Raw genomic sequence first — 17363 nt, forward strand, 5'->3', positions numbered from 1 at the left:
TCTGATATTCAGGAGTATACCTGTTTCTGGACATGGGAATTCCATTTGGGTATCATGGCTACCAAGCCTCCATAGAGGTGCCCTCCACGATGCTGAACGATCCTATTATTACACTCACTGCAGTTAGAAATTAGCTGCACTTGCTTATAAATGTCTGAAACAGTCAAGGGGAAAAAAGACAATAACCCCAAAATAAACACAAGGCAATCATGTCAAACCTAGTTCTCTTACACTCTGCAATTACATGTGACGTTTGGTAAACTGACACGCTGTGATCCGCCGTATCCCTCCTCCGCTCATTTCTCCTTGGCAATCCGCCTGCTGCGCTGCTACACGGACCGGACACCCTCTTCCTGCACCGTACAAGAGCTGATGTGATTACAATCAGCTTCCTTTATTCTCATAAATGCACAATCAAGGCAGATCAGCAGCACAAACTCCCCAGAAGCCGAAGGAACGTGCTCGTTCATGCAACTCCGAGAGAAACTTCCCATTTCTAAAGCAAGCGACCTTGACGAACCGTGCATTCGTAACCTGAAGCAAAAACTGGTTTGAACAGAGAAGCAGTCTTCTAGCATCTCTTGGGCTCCTCCGCCCAAAAGGGAATGGTGTAAAATAATAATAATGTTCCTCTGCATTATCATCTCTACACCACTTTTTGCAAATGAACCACGGCATGCAATCTGTGTATATATGCAAGGAAACGTGGAACTGGAAGCAATTCTCTTGTGTTAGCTATGGATGGTAAATGACTACTACTACTACTACTACCACCACCACGCGGGTGGCGCTGTGGGTTAAACCCCAGAGCCTAGGACTTGCTGATCAGAAGTTCGGTGGTTTGAATCCTCGCGACGGGGTGAGCTCCCGTTGCTCGGTCCCAGCTCCTGCCAACCTAGCAGTTCGAAAGCACGTCAAAGTGCAAGTAGATAAATAGGTACCGCTCCGGCGGGAAGGTAAACGGCGTTTCCGTGTGCTGCTCTGGTTTGCCAGAAGTGGCTTCGTCATGCTGGCCACATGACCCGGAAGCTGTACGCCGGCTCCCTCGGCCAATAAATCGAGATGAGCACCGCAACCCCAGAGTCGGCCACGACTGGACCTAATGGTCAGGGGTCCCTTTACCTTTACTACTACCAGCAAAATTACCAACAATTATTTTCAACTGGCATTTTAAGCAAGCTTTTCGGGTGTCAGAGTTATCTTTGTATCTCTTTCTTAACTGCACTACACATCCCTTATAAACTATGGGGTTAACAGACCCTCCAAGTGTTCGTATTGTCCAGGGACGGTCCCGGATTTATAGGAGCTGTCCCGGTTTCTGATATAATCCCAGAATGTCCCACTTTTCCTTAGGATGTCCCTATTTTCATCACAGAAATGTTGGAAGGTGTGGAGTTATGTGACTCCAGAGTCAAGCAGATGAGTAACTATACAACCTTTAGAAGACATCTGAAGGCAGCCCTGTATCCCTATAGTTTTTTAAAAGTTTGTTGTTTTATTATGTTTTTATATATGTTGAAAGTTGCCCAGAGTGGTTGGGGCAACCCAGTCAGATGGGTGGGATAATAATAATAATAATAATAAAAAATAATAATAATAATAATAATGTGATGATGATGAAATAGGATGTCCCTATTTCCATTGAAGGAATGTTGGAGGGTATGGGTTAAGCAGTACATACATTGTTGCAATAAATAAATGCCCCCTTTTTAAAAAACCTTCTCCAGACTAAAAATGCTCTTTTAACTCATTCCCTACTGGGCTTGTTTTCCATCCTTGCCAACCTACACTGGACCACGTGCTCTGGGTCTAATAAAGCCTCCAGGTTTCTGAATCTGGAGAAACCCATTCGATTCCTGAGTCGATTCCTTTTCTTCAGGAAATATGGGCCAGACTGAGTTAACATTTACTTTTCATTTTCTCAGCCGTCTCCCTTTCTTGGTGCTTAAACTGGGAAAGCTAAGAAGCTTCCGCAAGAGCTGTGCTTGTGCTACCTAGCAAAACTGTTCCCGCCGAGAAGCCCCGTGACTTCAGGCAATTGCGCATAGTTCCATAATCCGAGAAGGCATTTTCGGGTAAGTAAACATGGGAGACGAAACATCCTTCAAATTGCAAAGGTTATCAAAACAGAAGAAATCTGACAAACACCTTTTTTTTTTTTTTTTTTTTACTGTGTCCCTTGTTAATACCAAGTGGTAAAACCATCCATCTGGAGAGGGAGAGAGATTATATATTCTTTCAGGAGCAATAAATCAAAGGCTGTAATGGACATTTGCTTTGTTTTGACTTGTCCTTTCTGTAACTTTAACTGGGTTTTAAGTGGTGTAATGACAAACTAGAGGGTAGAGAACCTCAGGTCCACCGCAAGCCTCTTCACCAGGCGATTGGGGTTTTCCTCAGGCCACGCCCCTTTGCCCTGGCCACACCCACACTGGCCCTGTTTTGCACCTCCCCCCCTTGTTTGTTTTTCCCTAGCTCAGAGGTTCCCAAACTTATTTGGCCTACCACCCCCTTAAAAATATAATAATTACTCAGTGCCCCCCCCCGGAAATCTGCCTTCTTTAAGCAAACAAAGATGCAGTGACAAATTTGTGTTCTTTTACGTATATCTATATTTCTCCCTATGTCCTACAACATAGTAAAGAAAGATGTTGTTGTAAATAAGACACCTTGAAACTTGAAATTATTTTTTTTAATCAACCATAGCAACATTCGCATTACACACAGAAAATTAAGATAATGAAGGATAATACAGTTGTACCTTGGTTCTCTAACGCAATCCTAACCGGAAGACCCCTCGACTTCTGAAAACATTCAAAAACCAAGGCGTGGCTTCTGATTGGCTGCAGGAGCTTCCTGCACTCAATCGGAAGCCGTCAATTGGACGTTCGGGTTCCAAAGAACGTTCAAAAACCGGAACACTTACTTCCGGGTTTTTGGCGTTTGGGAGGCAAAACATATCACTACCAAGGCGTTTGAGAACTAAGGTATGACTGTATTAAAATAAAAATTATGAACAGCATTTAAAATAATCCTAATGAGAAGGACGAACTTGGTGTGCTGCTATCAATGTTTTTGTCTCTTTTCAGCTCTCTTTTCGTCAGCAGCATTCTTTTGTTGTTGTTTAGTTGTTCAGTTGTGTCCGAGTCTTCGTGACCCCATGGACCAGAGCACGCCAGGCACTCCTGTCTTCCACTGCCTCCCGCAGTTTGGTCAAACTCATGCTGGTAGCTTCGAGAACACTGTCCAACCATCTCGTCCTCTGTCGTCCCCTTCTCCTTGTGCCCTCCATCTTTCCCAACATCAGGGCCTTTTCCAGGGAGTCTTCTCTTCTCATGAGGTGGCCAAAGTATTGGAGCCTCAGCTTCAGGATCTGTCCTTCCAGTGAGCACTCAGGGCTGATTTCCTTAAGAATGGATAGGTTGGATCTTCTTGCAGTCCATGGGACTCTCAAGAGTCTCCTCCAGCACCATAATTCAAAAGCATCAATTCTTTGGCGATCAGCCTTCTTTATGGTCCCCCTCTCACTTCCATCCAGCTCTCACTTCCATTCCAGCATTCTTAAATCACCGCAATTAGCTATTTGCAGTTGGGTTTCTTTTTTTTACTTCACCCAAGCCCTGTAAAACCCCTCACCTCCAGCCCAACCGCTAGTTCCAGGGAATGTGTTGTCGCCATCCTACAATGGCGCCTAACCTGGTGGCAAGTGTCATTACACAACAGATGAAACATGTACGGTGTTTCAATTTTTTTTCTTCCCTTCTCTCCTTTCTTTTTGTTTCCACCACCCCTTGTTTTCATTCAACACCCCCAAATTGCACCCAAGACCACCACTGCTCCCCCAGATTGTTCCAGCACCACCACCCCCAGAGGTAGGTATTACCCACTTTGGGAAACACTGGCCTAGCTGCAATGCATCCTTGAACTCTGATAATACCTCTTGCTTGCCTCGGCGGAAGATGTGTGAATGTAAATAGAAACTGTCCTGGTGTACAAAGCTAAGATTCAAAGCATGTCTTGCTGTGCACACTTTTGCCTCTGTGTCCTCCAACTGCCATGTACTCCCCACCCAGGAATGTGGCAACCCCTTCCTTTCACACCTTCAGAATTCAGTCTGGGGGAACGTATATGCAATCCAGCCTACAAAAATCATAAGGGTGAAAAAGAGAACGAACCAGACAGATCCTTTCTGCATCATTTTAAACGCTGAATGCAAGAGCTCCTGAGGCAAATTCCCTCCTCCTTACATTACATTACAAAGGCTAGCTTAATTTAACAGGTTATAAAGTTCCACTGTTTTCTGACTATCAACTTTTATTGTAGGGCATAAATTTTTTTTCTAATGAGATATAAATCGATGAGAGAGACACATTATCATAAAGACAGCTTGGTTTCGCCATTTGCAAACTACAGCATCAAGGATCTCTGGTGTATCTGTCTGTCTGTCTATCTGTCTGTCTATCTCCAATAACAACCAAAAATAATTTGAAGGAGAGTAGAGTAAAATATACCCCATGGTAATAATGTTATCATCATTTAGCTGGAGTTTGGCAGCAGTGAACAGTAATGAAAGGAATAAGCTCACCCAAAAATTTGTCTCCCTAAATTTTTTGATGTTGAATATTTCTTGGGTATTCTCTGAACTAGGGTAGCCAGAGTGGTACCTTTCAGAGGGTCTTGGGAGGCCAGCTCACATCACCATCAGCCAGAGTAGTCAGTTGTCAGAGGTGATGGTAACTGTGGTCCTACAACACTTAGAGGGCACCACAAATACCTTCAGTTCTTCCTTTCTCATCTTTGAGCAAGTTTGACCAAGGCTGATCTCCGAGACACTGTTCTGAATTCCTCTACCATAAGTAGGAGGCTGCTTTCAGTCACTTAAATAAACATTGCCAACGTTTGAGCATTTCAATGCTAGAAAAACTTCTGCATTTTCTGCTGTTATTATTAATATTTCAACTCGCTTTGTTACAGCTCATTATAACTTGGAAGTGGCCACTGAGACCATATAACACCAGTCCTGAAAGACCAACTTTGGCTCTCAGTACGTTTCTGAGCACAATTGAAAGTGTTGGTGCTGACCTTTAAAGCCCTAAACGGCCTCGGTCCAGTATACCTGAAGGAGCGTCTCCACCCCCATTGTTCAGCCCAGACACTGAGGTCCAGCGCTGAGGGCCTTCTGGCGGTTCCCTCACTGCGAGAAGCGGGGTTACGGGGAACCAGGCAGAGGGCCTTCTCAGTAGTAGTGCCTGCCCTGTGGAACTCCCTCCCATCAGATGTCAAGGAAATAAACAACTATCTGACTTTTAGAAGGCAGCCCTGTTTAGGGAAGTTTTTAATATTTGATGTTTTATCGTGTTTTTAATATTCTGTTGGGAGCTGCCCAGAGTGGCTGGGGAAACACAACCAGATGGTTGGGGTATGTATAAACAAACAAACAAACAAACAAATTATTATTATTTCTGCTGCTAATGACCTTAACCAAACAGAAGGATGTGCACCCCCGAAATAAACAAAAAAATGATGTTTGTGTTTGAAATCCAATGATAAATGGAGTATCATTGGATTTCAAACGCAAACATCATTTTTTTGTTGTTTATTTCAGGTTAAATGAACTATCTGAAATTATTATTTATATTCAGTACCATTTGATAAAGTGCAATGGCATTTCAGTATTTAACAGCCTTTGGTAACACTCCCTCCTGTAGAGGCTGAGGGTCAACAGAGGGGGAGGGAGATGGCAGAAGGTGGAATGAGCTCCCATCCCAGCTGGAGAGGAGCCTGGGGGCCACCAGAGGGCATCCAGCGGCTCCCTGAAACAGGTGGCATGGGCATTTGATTGTTGCGCTATGGTGTGCAGCAAAGGAATGGCTTCCATTGGAGCATAAAACCAGGCGAGGTCAGGTGAGGTTCAGGTGGGATGCTGGCTCATCCCGTGAGAGGACTGGGATGGAAGGGCTCTCTGTCTGAAACCCTGGAGAGCTGCTATCAGTCACACTAGACAATACTGAGCCAGATAGACCAATAGTCTAAACTTGGATAAGGCAGCTCCCCATGTTCTGCCCTAACATCTATTTTCAGCCAATCTCTCTCTGCTCCAAACTTTGAAATCCAGTTCTTGCTTCAAATGGCAAGAAAAGAGATCGTAAGTTAACATCAGGAAAAAGTTTCTGATGGTAACAGTTGCTCAACAACGGAACAGCCTCTCTCCTTCATTGGAAGTTTTTACACAGAGGTTGGATGGCCATCTGTGATGGAAGCTGTAGCTGTTGGTTCCTGCACTGCAGGGGGTTGGGCTAGATGACCTTTGGTGCCCCTTCCAACTCTACAATTCTATGATTGTGTTGACCACAATGCCTCACCTACAAGACTTCACTTTTCCAAGAAGCCCTGGGCTTGAGTTTTAATAAAGGGGCCTTGGGTGGATAAGAGAATTAGACCCAAACATGGGTAAGGGATGAATGTTCACCCCCCAAAATGGAGATAAAAGTAAAGGTAAAGGGACCCCCGGTCCAGTCGTGGCCAATTCTGGGGTTGCGGTGCTCATCTCGCTTTATTGGCCGAGGGAGCCGGCGTACAGCTTCCGGGTCATGTGGCCAGCATGACTAAGCTGCTTCTGGCGAACCAGAGCAGCGCACGGAAACGTCGTTTACCTTCCCGCTGGAGCGGTACCTATTTATCTGCTTGCACTTTGATGTGCTTTTGAACTGCTAGGTTGGCAGGCTCAGGGACCGAACAACGGGAGCTCAACCCGTCGTGGGGATTCGAACCACCGACCTTCTGATCGGCAAGCCCTAGGCTCTGTGGTTTAACCCACGGTGCCACCCGCATCCCTAAAATGGAATAACTAACCCTTAATTACTTTTTCAATGCCCCCTCCCCAATTTTTCGTCCTCGTCCTTTAGTCTCTTCCATATGTGTGTTCAAGCAGCCTCAAACTGTTTACCGATGCTAAAGACGAGCTTCTCTCGGGGCCTATTCACTCAACAGGACTGCCAGGGAAAACGTTAAGAAATTAATTTGGCCTACAGCAACATGTCAAAGATATAGGGGCGGGGGTTGAAAAGAGGGGAAATGTGGGAGGGGGGGTTGGGGAGCCAACACAACAAAAGCCAGGATTCAGCTTTAACTAGAATGTCAGCTCAGTGGAATGCAGAATGTCAAGACCGGAGTAATGACAAGCAACTGCAAACTGGTTATTATCTACTCTTTCCATGGAAGGGGGGGGTTTTGAAAATAACAGCTCATTAGGAAACCCCCATGAGGTTAAAACAGCAGACATAGTAAAGGGGAGGGGGCAAGGGGGAGGAGAAAGAAGGCATTGTTTCTGGAAAAACATCTTCGGCAGCTCATGGCATCTCATGGAAAACAGCTTGCTTCTCCTCCTAGATGGGGGTAATGTGAGGGAGGGGGGCCGAGACAGAAGCAATGGAGGTGGGGGTGGGGAAGGAACACCCCCCACCACGACTGTGCTCACCAGCTTCCATCAAACCCCCACCTATGGCAAACTACCGCCTAACCGCATCCAATACAGTGGTACCTCAGGTTACAGATGCTTCAGGTTACAGATGCTTCAGGTTACAGACTCCGCTAACCCAGAAATAGTACCTCAGGTTAAGAACTTTGCTTCAGGATGAGAACAGAAATCGCGCGGCGGTGGTGCAGCAGCAGCAGCAGGCCCCATTAGCTAAAGTGGTACCTCAGGTTAAGAACAGTTTCAGGTTAAGAACGGACCTCCAGAACAAATTAAGTTCTTAACCTGAGGTACCACTGTATGTAGAAGGACTCTTCTATTCTGATTCTTCTGTAGGTGGTGAATTCTCCTTCCTTGGGGAGGCTGGAGGGTCATCTGTCAGGGATTCTTCAAGTTGTGATTCCTGAATTGCAGGGGGGGGGGTCGGGTTGGACTAGATGAAGTTTGGGTCACGGTTCTCTGGAGAAATCACCTGTGATGGCTCTCAGAACTCAGACTCTCAGAACTCAGCAGAGGCTCTTGCCTCCACACTCTGCTTGGAGGGAAGTGTCAGGTCGGCTAATGAGGGAAAGCGTGTTGCAAACCTCCCCAAGATCTACAGATGAAGGGTGGTATGCAAATTAAATAAATAAATGGCAATGATAAAATGGGATTGCACCCTACATGGATCTCTGTGGTCTGATCTTACGTCCTTATCCCTTTTTTGCAGGTCCAGATATGAGAAATGCCCATCTGACTGGAAGGCTAAGGCAATATAATCGTGTGAGGGAACCTGTAACGCAGCCTTCTCCAACCTGTTACCCCACAGATGCTTGCACTATAAAGGTAAAAAAAAGGAAGGTAGAGGACCCCTGGACGGTTAAGTCCAGTCACAGTGACTATGGGGTAGTGGCACTCATCTCGCTTTCAGGCCAAGGGAGCTGGCGTTTGTCCACAGACAGCTTTCCGGGTTATGTGGCCAGCATGACTAAACCGCTTCTGGTGCAATGGGACACCGTGACAGAAACCAGAGCTCACAGAAATGCTGTTTACCTTCCTGCCACAGCAGTACCTATTTATCTACTTGCACTGGTGTGCTTTCGAACTGCAAGGTTGGCAGGAGCTAGGATAGAGCAACTGGAGCTCAACCTGTCACAGGGATTCAAACTGTGGACCTTCTGATTGGCAAGCCCAAGAGGCTCAGTGGTTTAGACCACAGCGCCACCTGCAATCCGCTTGCACTATAACTTCTTGTCCGTTAGAGCAAATGGGGCACCAGCCCCCATCTGCCTGCCTTCTTGCATAAGAACAATTCAGGAGGAGGTAGCACTATTTGCCAGTTTTCTCCTTTTTGGTCCCTTAGTGCTGGCCTTGTAGAATTTGCAGCAAGGGCAGCAACAGAGGTAAATCCACCTGTTTCTGCCTGCTGTTGGCTCTGGCGCCACCTACTGCTGGTCTCCCTGCCTTCTGCCCTATCTGTCCCAATGGGACCAGCCAGCGCTTAGAATGGAATAGCTTCTACTCATGCCACAGGACTGCTCCCAGTCAGTGACAGCTGGGATAGCTCAGTTGGTAGAGCACGAGACTCTTAATCTCAGGGTCAACGGTTCAAGCACCAAGTTGGGCAAAAGATCCCTGCATTGCAGAGGGCTGGGTTAGATGACTCTTGCGGTCCCTTCCAGCTCTAAAATTCTATTTTATGATTCTACTGCTGTGCCCACCCAAATCTGCTCTGCAGTTTCCCCAAAACTTGAAGACAAAGCTTTCCCGTTGTTATTGTCATTACAAGATGTGCATCACTTTGGGAGACAGTATTTGTACAAAAAGCTGGATAGAAACCTTAAGAAATAAAATGGGTGTTTTAATAAAAACCCTGCACAAACAGCATCTTGAGGCAATCGCATACCACAATCAGATTACAGTCATACCTTGGTTTTCAAACAGTTTAGTTCTCGAACGTTTTGGCTCCCGAACCCCGCAAACCAGGAAGTGAGCGTTCCGGTTTGCGATCTATTTTTGGAAGTCAAATGGACTTCCAGAATGGATTCCATTCTACTTCTGAGGTACGACTGTAATGCCCCTTTTTGGCAGAGTTTTATCAAAACATATGCGTAAGATGAGAGGAAGTCAAAGTAGGAAATGAATTGAGTGAACTGGCACTGTGGCAAAGCACACATGCTCCACTTCCAGGTTTAATTTTGGAAATTATTGCAGCTCAGGGAGAATTCAGAAAGAGTGGAATGCCCAGCATGGAAAACAAGGAGAGGAGTATTGAGAAAATGGAATAGAGTAAATTGCCTCTGTGCACCACTGTGACATCAGCAGCCAGCGCAACAAACCTCACACTCACCACAGACCTATTTGCATGCAAAGCAACCAACTTGCCACCTGCTCAGAAAATGGGCAAAGATTGCTGGCTCCCTTTAACAGGTTTGCAAGCAAAGATTCGAGAATGACCCTGGACATAACAGAGGTGAGCACAAACAAGGACAGAGATTGTCGGGGTGGGGGGGTGGGGGGGGATAGGATCCAGTGGAATCAGTGTCCCTGCATGACAGCAAACAGACAACAAGAGCCAAAAGATAAAAAATTACTATACAGTGGTACCTCAGGTTAAGTACTTAATTCGTTCCAGAGGTCCGTTCTTAACCTGAAACTGTTCTTAACCTGAAGCACCACTTTAGATAATGGGGCCTCCTTGCTGCTGCCGCGCTGCCAGGGCACAATTTCTGTTCCCATCCTGAAGCAAAGTTCTTAACCTGAAGCACTATTTCTGGGTTAGCGGAGTCTGTAACCTGAAGTGTATGTAACCTGAAGCATATGTAACCTGAGGTACCACTGTATTATGCTCAACACGCACATATGAAAGAATAAATACGTAGAAAAATATGTACGACATATAATGATATATATGTTACAGCTTGCAGTTACAGCTAGTTGGAGGAAGAACTGCCAAAAATGATCCAAGGAAGACTCAAACCTTGTGTTGCTCGAGATGAGAGGATAGAAAACTATCAAGATGCCTTAGCTGCACAGGAGGATGAAAAACAAGGGCCAGTACAAATGCCAGCTGAGGCTTGGACAACTGTTCAAAGCATCCCACGTTTTCCACCTATGCTTTCTTCTGGGCACACCGAGATACAGAACAAAAATATTAATCCATCTTGCTATATATCCGAGCTGACAGTTACCAGACTGAGTCTGATCAGTCAGAACAAAAGGAGGGCAAGAACAGGAAATGCTAATTAAGAGATACATACCCTCTAGAAATTTGTCAGATGAATAACACAAGTATACGTATTTCGGAACTGTGTTGAAACTCGGGAAACCATGAATATAAAGGCATAACAAACTGAGATATGCAAAAGCGAAGGAGATGGGTAGGTCTAACAGTGGGCCTATGCAGCACTGGGAAAGCAGAGATTTTAAAAATAATAAATAGTGCGGTGCAATGGTTAGACCAGTGTTCCTCGAACTTCGGCCTCCAGCTGTTGTTGGACTACAACTCCCATCATCCCTGACCAATGGTCCTGCTAGCTAGGGATGATGGGAGTTGTAGTCCAACAACAGCTGGAGACCTACGTTCGAGAAACACTGTGAGACAAAGACTAAGATCGCTTGGGTTGAAATACCTATTTAGGTGCAAAGACCACTGGGTGAACTTTGGAGTGACTCTCAGCCACTCTAACATACCTTATGGGGGTGTTGAGAAGCTAAATGAAGGGGGGAGGAAATGTCCTGGGTGTTGTTATGTGAAAGAAGGAGGGGATATAAAAATGGGGGGGGGAGAGTGTAGAGTGAATAGAGAAAATGTAGATAATGTACACTGGGATCCTTTTGAGGGCCTGAGGCATTTCAAGCTGTTAAATTAAACAAGGTGTTTTTATGTTTAGGAAGGAGTAGGGATGGAACAGCACATCTGTAACAGCCTCCATCAATAAAGAGGGGAGTGGGGTAACATGGCCAGATGTGGGTGCTTTATAATTTTGACACTCCCTGCAAGTACCTCTTGAGAAGTTTTGATATTCTGTACAGTCGACTTACCCAACTCACCTCCTTAACATCCCTCTTAAATTATGTACAGGATTTGATGGACATACAGAGCTAAAGACTTTGATCCTGTACTTGAGAGTGGATGCCAGGCCTAGACCAGGTAGCTCCTTCAGAAGGAGGAAGCCTCTGTCAAAGAAGAAGAAGATTGGCAAAATAAACTTTTGAACTATGCGGGACAGATTAGATAACTTGAAACCCAAGAAAGAAAGGACTCTGAATTTTTTTTAAAAAGCGGTAAACGTTTATTGCATATTCTGTAAGCTTTGTGTGCAGATTTATACACTGGTATAACTTTTAACAGTCACTTGTATTAAGATGAAAAGGGTTTAAAATCAGATTATTAAGAATATAAGGTTTTATGGACATGCATGAACAAGTATTAAACGATGAAACCAAGAGGGGGAGTGGAGTGAAGTCAAGCAAAATGATGTTTTTAAAATTTACTTATGATGTGTGTGTGTGTGTATTCATGTTATATATTGTTGTCATTCTTTTTTTATTTCTTTATTTCTGGAAAATCAATAAATTGTTGTAAAAACAAACAAACAAACAAACAAACAAACAAACAAACAAACAAACACCTCCCTCTTAAATTCTGTCAAGTTCAGCATCCTGTTTCTAACAGGGGCCAAGCAGATGCCCCAAAGGGAAACTCCAAAGCAAGCTGGACCCGAGAACAACATCAGCAACTCTCTATTCATGATTCCTAGAAGCTGGTATAGTGGTACCTTGGTTCTCAAACTTAATCCGTTCCAGAAGTCTGTTCCAAAACCAAAGTGTTCCAAAACCAAGGCACACTTTCCCAATGAAAGCAATCCAAAACAACCCCTAAAACAGCAATTTAACATGAATTTTACTATCTAACGAGACCATTGATCCATAAAACGAAAGCAATAATCAATGTACTATACTATAAAATAAATAAAGACAGTATTGTAGATGATAAAAATTAAAATTACTATTTTTTCTTACCTGCACTGATGATAGTCATTGTTTGGATGGAGGGCTTTTATCCATTTCTGCAGTCGCACAATCAATCAATCAATCAATCAGTAGCTGAACTGGGTTCCACACAGTCACAAAAACAAATTAACCAAAAAAGCCCTAGAAACGCAAAATAAATAGCAAAAACAAAAGCGCCAAACTTAATTAGTTCCGGAAGTCCGTCTGACTTCCAAAAATTTCAAAAACCAAGGCGCAGCTTCTGATTGGTGCAGGTGCCCCGGAAACAATAGCCAACAGCCACATCGGACGTTTGGCTTCTGAAAAACATTCGAAAACCGGAACACTTACTTCCAGGTTTTTGGTGTTTGAGAACCAAGGCATTTGCGAACCAAGGTATCACTGTACTGGGAGAAATACTGGCTCTGACCCAGCCATCACGGCTAGCAGATGACAGAACCTAGGCTATCACTGTCTAGATAGGGGCATAGCTGGGCCACTAGCCAAAGCTGATGGAAGGCATTCTGCGTCACTGAGTCCACCTGAGCCTCTGGCATCCGTGATGGATCCAGATGTTCCTGCTCCTTTAGGGGGGAGTGTAACCTCAACAAAAGCAGCCCACCTCCCATCTATCAGGTCTAGGGAATCACCTGCTAGAAGTGCCCTACCTTTGTGGGGGGGGGGGGGGAATAAAATAAAATGCTTTGTTTGGAACCAGAAGTCTAGCCATCTTAAACCAAACAACACACAAGGAATGAAAGAAAGGAACAGTGGAAAGAAAATAACCAAAGCATCAAAGGAAAGAAGGTCAGCAAAAAGGGGACGGCAACAGCTGTTAAGAAACGGCAGATGACGATGTCAAGACAGAAGCACTGATGGGTGAAGCAGATATGCAAAATTAAAGTGCCTACTGTCTTTGATGTTTAGCGGTGGACACAGGAGAGAGCGCAGAAAGGAGCCACAATTTCAAGTGGCAAAGAGAGGAAAGAAAGGAAGAGGGAAATATCAACTACGGAAAGGTCAGGGATGGGAGGATTTTCCCTCCGTTGTTCCTTTTGATGTTCCTCTAAATTGTTCCACTCTTCCGGAATTCCAGCCGGACTTGGAGGATGTCTAAAATTAGTTCCAGAACTGGAGCGTGTGTGCTTGTCTGCTGGGGCTCTCAGATCCATCCTTTTATCCTCTCTCAACAACGCTGACATGCAGATTTGCAGTGATATAGTATGACAAAAAAAACTCCCCACCAAACCTAAATTGTGCTTGTTTCTTTATCAAGATTCATTTTGTGTCCAGGCTGAACGATGGGGGTGGAGACGCTCTTTCAGGTATACTGGGCCAAGGCCATTTAGGGCTTTATAGATCATAACCAGCATTGATACGCAGCCATACGTACTCAATCAAAAATGCTGCCCAGTTGATCAATACAATATGGGCCAATGGTGTGGTTCCATATAAAGCAGCTTCCTATGTAGATCCTCCAAGCCTAAAATCTGCTTAGATGATGCTGAGATGGATGGACCACTGATTTAAGTTGAGATAACAGCAGCATCCTAAGTTTCTAGGTTCCATTCAGATAGCATAGCTAATAGTCCTTGTTAGAACTGCGCTCTCTCTCTCTCTCTCTCTCTCTCTCTCTCTCTCTCTCACCCCATGTGACTTTGTTTAATCTTTTAGGTAAGGAAGCATCACTGAGAAAAACCTGGTAGCGGATACATGAACAAGGAGATGTTCCAAGCACCAGGAGGATGCAATATCACATGCTGAGAGTGGGCTGGGATGTTGTTCTCACAAGCTCAAGCCTTGCTGCCTGCAGGTCGTTTGTTATATCTTGACCTTTGCAAAACACTGGAGGCGCATAAAAACCAGAACATCCAAGCAGAAGGGCTGTGTCAGTGCAGAGGCAGTTGTGCCAAAAGCACAGGAGGAGGGTTCAGTCTTTCTGGAAGGAGGGAAAGCATTACAAACTCTGCGCTGATGCGGAAGGACCCTAGATTTCAAAGGGTCAAGCTATGTGACACAGGGGAGGCAAACCTGTGGTCTGTGGGGCAGATAAGACCCACCAAGCTACCTGAAGCAGCCCAACGGACCCCGGCAATATCCATACATTGCAAAGGTGTCTCGTCTTGCATGGCACCATTGCCAGTGCTCTGGAAACATTTCTTGGTGCAAATTGTGCCACTATGTTTCTTTTTTTACTTTTTAATTGCTTACAGCTGCACAGGTGTTGCTATCAGCACTGCAGTGCATTCGGAGGGTTCCTTCTCCAGCTGTTGGACACCCCCCCACCAGCTTTGAGATTTGGGGGGGGGGGACACAGTGCCCACTGCCATCAAAGGAAACTTTGGTCCTAAACCCAGTGCCTAAGCCATGTTGGAGGGTGGGATTGTTTTTTAATTTTGTGGGGAGGAGGTGAGGGTCATGGATAGGAAGCGATACCCCTCCCACTCCTTGCATTTGCAAACTCCACAAAAATTGGTCCGCGACACGACTGCAAATAATAAAAAAGGTGGATGTTGTGCATTAAGCATAACACATAGTTTGACGCTTAGCGCTGTGAGTTAAACCACAGAGCCTAGGACTTGCCGATCAGAAGGTCGGCGGTTTGAATCCCTGCGATGATGTGAGCTCCCGTTGCTCGGTCCCAGCTCCTGCCAACCTAGCAGTTCAAAAGCACATCAAAGTGCAAGTAGATAAACAGGTACTGCTCCGGCGGGAAGGTAAACGGCGTTTCCGTGCGCTGCTCTGGTTCGCCAGAAGTGGCTTAGTCATGCTGGCCACATGACCTGGAAGCTGTACGCCGGTTCCCTCGGCCAATAAAGTGAGATGAGCGCCACAACCCCAGAGTTGGCCATGACTGGACCTAATGGTCAGGTGTCCCTTTAACTTTACCTTTACTTATTACCTTTTTTTAAAATAAAAAAGAATCTAAGACAAGTAAGAATCCCACACAAGGAAAATCTTGGGAAAACCACACTAAAATGAATGCAGTATTTTAAATCTGACTAATACCACCCCTGCTTTGCAAAAATCTGCCATGGCTACTTCTGACAAAGCGGATTATTTTTGCTCAAAGAAGTTCATACAGCAATATATTGGAGAATCTTTTTCAAGGTGGGGTGGGACTCTTTTGTCATTGTTGCCTAGCCCAGGATCTTTTTGCTGGAGATCCATTTCCCTGGGAGTCCCTTTCTTCTTGTAGCGACACCTGCTTTTGGGAGGCGGGGGCAGGCTGTGCAAACAGCAGTCGCCACCGTCTGACTCTCGATGGTCCATCTGCAGTTTCCAGGTCACTAACTCCCGCCCTGAAAGAGCCTCATGTATTTTAAATGTGCAGATTGGATGGGTGACTCATCCCTTCATCACCCCACCATTCGCATTCTCGCCCGCTTTCCCCCTAATTTGTGAAGACAGGCTGTCAAGACCAGTGGGATGTGGCGAGGTTTGTGGGAAGCCCAAGGGGAGAGCTTTGCAAATGGGTTCTAAGTGGTCCTCAGCTCTGGCCCAATTATTAAAAGCAGGGAAGACACGGAATGTGGTTGCAAGGTTGCCAACTGGCGCCAGACAATTGCCATCATAGCAGGCCGGTCCTTCATCAACTGCTACTTTGTCCCCAATCTGTTTGGAGCAGGGCTGGGGAACCTTTTTATCCTCTCAACCAGAGAGGTGCATTACCTTTAAGGCAACTATCTGGGGGCTACCTGCCAACAGAGGGTGGGCAGAAGGCAAACAATGGGGGTAACAGAGGCAAATGTTACTCTGCCCTGAAGGCTGATGGTAAGCTCAAGGACACATTCCAGCCAGGCAAACACTTCAAGGGAATGAAACAGGGCAAACTGGGGAGGGCTCTGAGGATGAGATAGAGAGGGCTGTGGGGAGACTTTTAACCCTGGGGAAAGAAATTGTCCCCCCCCCTCTGGTTTAGAGGCTCATTTTTTAAAAACAACAACAACAACAACAACAACAACAACAACAACAACAACAACAACAACAACAGAACACTAGCCTTAAGGTGGCCACTTACGCATAGTCACACAGATTTTGTAATATTTGCATGTGCTGATTTCACAGAACTGTAGAGTTCGAAAGGGACTACAGTGGTACCTTGGGTTACAGGTGCTTCAGGTTACCAGATGCTTCAGGTTACAGACTCCGCTAACCTAGAAATAGTACCTTGGGTTAAGAACTTTACTTCAGGATGAGAACAGAAATCGTGCAGCAGCGGCGCAGCGGCAGCAGGAGGCCCCATTAGCTAAAGTGGTGCTTCAGGTTAAGAACGGTTTCATTTTAAGAACAGACCTCCGGAACGAATTAAGTTCTTAACCCGAGGTACCACTGTATGAGAGTCATCTAGTCCAACCCCCTGCAATGCAGGAAACTTCTTGCCCAAAGTGGGGCTTGAACCAACAGCCGTGAGATTGTCTCATGCTCTACAAATTGGTGACTTCATGAGAGGGAGGTTTTCTTTCCCCTCTTTGCATCCTTTTTCTTTAAACTGGACTCAAACCCTCCAGTCTTCAAGGAGAAGTCTGAGCACCCGGTACTGGGGGTTCTTGTGTCAACACACCAAACACACCAATGGAAAATGAGTATATGAATTACAGTTGAATCTATGTGTTAAGCTATGTATTTGCCTACACTGGTTCTCAAAATAGTCAATAAACACTGTCCATTCCTCCTTGCTTTCTATTATCCTGTTCTTCAGACCAGCCAGTTCAGCATATCTGAACAATTTACGGAGCCATTCTTCCTTAGTGGGTGCAACACTTGTTCTCCACCTTTGTGCCAATAAGGTTCTAGCTGCAGCGGTGGCATATAGTAGTAAACTCTTCTGTTTACTTTGGACCAGATGCCTGTGGGAAACCTGTAAGCAGGACCTGAGCACAGCTGTCAACTTTTCCATTTTCTTGCAAGGAAT

The 17363-nt window shown here is 45.3% G+C and overlaps 1 protein-coding gene and 1 long non-coding RNA gene across 2 annotated transcripts in view; one reads left to right on the forward strand and one right to left on the reverse strand.

The window, feature by feature from the left end:
• KAZN (kazrin, periplakin interacting protein) overlaps positions 1-17363 on the reverse strand; it is a 223311-nt gene that overhangs the window by 144973 nt on the left and 60975 nt on the right. The gene's annotated exons all lie outside the window — the stretch shown is intronic.
• On the forward strand, positions 9227-11675 carry LOC308482843. Its single transcript, XR_013989452.1, has 3 exons — positions 9227-9926; positions 10374-10506; positions 11538-11675. It is a non-coding gene; the product is annotated as an uncharacterized lncRNA (long non-coding RNA).

The sequence above is a fragment of the Podarcis pityusensis genome, assembly GCF_964106645.2.
Source record: "Podarcis pityusensis genome assembly, chromosome: 8".
Taxonomy (NCBI): Eukaryota; Metazoa; Chordata; class Lepidosauria; order Squamata; family Lacertidae; genus Podarcis; species Podarcis pityusensis.